This window comes from Microtus ochrogaster, chromosome 17, assembly GCF_000317375.1.
Source record: "Microtus ochrogaster isolate Prairie Vole_2 chromosome 17, MicOch1.0, whole genome shotgun sequence".
NCBI classification, from domain to species: Eukaryota; Metazoa; Chordata; class Mammalia; order Rodentia; family Cricetidae; genus Microtus; species Microtus ochrogaster.
Window position 1 is genome coordinate 919,839 of NC_022019.1, and position 2,372 is coordinate 922,210.

General features: G+C 39.8%; 1 pseudogene; it reads left to right on the plus strand.

Annotated features, from left to right (window-relative positions):
* Positions 1-1,670: 1,670 nt before the first annotated feature.
* Positions 1,671-1,780, plus strand: LOC113457071 (annotated as a pseudogene).
* The last annotated feature ends 592 nt before the right edge of the window (positions 1,781-2,372 follow it).

Consider the following 2,372-nt stretch of genomic DNA (forward strand, 5'->3'; position numbering starts at 1 on the left):
GGTGTAACCACGCCGAGAGTAGAACACCTAACAGCGGGTGTAACCTCCACACCAAGAGTAGAACACCTAACAGCAGGTGTAACCTCCACGCCGAGAGTAGAACACCTAACAGCAGGTGTAACCATGTCGAAAGTAGAACACCTAACAGCAGGTGTAACCATGTCGAAAGTAGAACACCTAACAGCGGGTGTAACCACGCCGAGAGTAGAACACCTAACAGCAGGTGTAACCTCCACACCAAGAGTAGAATACCTAACAGCAGGTGTAACCTCCACACCGAGAGTTTAACAGGAGAAAGGGAAATTACAGAATCTCAAGGTGTAGAGCAAAAATCCCAAAGTACTAGCAACCTAACCCTAGTGATAGCTAAAAGCAAAACTGCATTATATCCACATAAGGTTTATTTCAACAACAGATTGTTTAAAAATCAAAATTTACCATGTTTCTTGAACTAAGGTGAACATCTCAGACGATATCACAACAAAAATGATTAATGAAATTCAGTGTTCATTTTAAAAAGCAAATTAGGAATAGAATAAAATTTCTTGCAGTAGCTACAAAAAGTAACAAGACTTATGATAGTGTTAAAAGGTTGAAAACGTCCCTTCTGAAATCAACAGTGAGACAAGAAAATATCATTTGTTTAATGTATTGGAGACCCTTGCCAATATGATAAGGCAAATAAAATTGCACTGTTCAGAAATGTGATTGTGTGCACAGGAAGTCAGTAAGAATCTAGCAAGATTGCTGGGCACAAAATCATATGAGAAATTAATTTTCCTTTACACCAGCAATAGCAATCTGAAGGTAAAGGTTTTAAGCAACACCAATTACAAACGCCCTGTATAACTAAGAGTAAAGAGAGAACCTGTGCCTAGGACTTTAAAACATTATTGAGGAAAGGTAGACAACAAGACCATCATGGACCAGTGGGGCAATGTTACCAAGTGGAAAGATTCAAATAGGAAAAGAGGCAAAAACATTTGAAATAGCTACAAATGAAGACATTTAAATGAAAATAGATAGAAACAAAGTTCTCAGACTTGCTGCTCACCAGACACCTACACTCTATGAGATTCTACAACTTACAGAACAGCTAGCATTAAGAAAACCAGACAAGTTGGGTGATGGTGACGCATGCCTTTAATCCTACCACTCAGGAGGCAGAAGCATCTCAGCTTAAGGCTAGCCTGGGCTACAGAGCAAGTTCCAGGATAGCTAGGGCTGTTACACAGAGAAACCCTGTCTTGAAAAGCCAAAAAAAAAAAAAAGACCAGCCAACTCCATCCCATGCCATAGCCGTGTGAAACAAGTGGAAGGTGCACCTTTCTGATGGGGTGGACATATGGATGAATCACAATTTTGGTTACTTTAGTTTTTTAGTTTCATATCCATACAGGAAGTTCCATTCTTGCCTTTAAGCGGCAAATTAATGACCAAGAAGAAAGAGGAGGCATCTGAGCACAATTAAATTAATGACCAAGAAGAAAGAGGGGCATCTGAGCACAATTAAAATGAATGCATTTCTTTCCTTTTGTTAAATTTATTTTTTCTTTTTTCATAGCATATATCCTGTTTATGGCTTCTCCTCCCCCTACTCCTCCCAACTGCTTCCCACCTCTCCTCCCATCTCACTCTACATCCTTTGTCTCATTAGAAAACAAACAGGCATACTTACCTGGCAAGAAAGATGCCATGATCACAAAGGTGACTTTCCCAAGGTGAAGCTTACCCTTTGCACTTTGGATGTGCTGACCTACATAACCCCCTCTTCCTAAAAGAAAAAAAGAAAAAGAAAAAAACCCAAAAACAGGCATCTAAGAGATAATAGTAAGATAAAAGCACATTGGACTAGGAAGAAAGAGTCCAAGAAAGGGCACAAGAAACATATATGGACTCAGAGACCCACTAGTTAGCACACTCAAGAATCCCCATAAAAACAATACTAAGAGCCATAATATATATGCAAAGGACTGAGAGTGTAAAAAAAATGAGAAATAAATTTTAAAATTAATTTTTTTTAAAGAAAAGAGGCCCTGATACCATATTGTAAAACAAAAACCTCCAAAGAGTTGAGTTCATTTTCTGTTGTCCATCTACTGTTGGGCATGCAGCCTACACTTGAGAAGTTTGTTTCCCCAGTGAGACTCCCTTGGAAAAACTAAATTTTCATTTGCATGTGGTTATCCATTGGAGGTAGCTTCTGGGATAGGAGTGGCGGCTTGTGTCCACTTTCAGCTCCAGGACCCTAATTGGTGCAGACCCTGCAGGTCCTGTGCACACTGCCTCAGTCTCTGAGTTCATATGTGTGTCAATCCTGTTGTGTTTAGAAGGCCTTGTTTCTTGTTGTCCTCCATCCGTCCCCTCTGGCT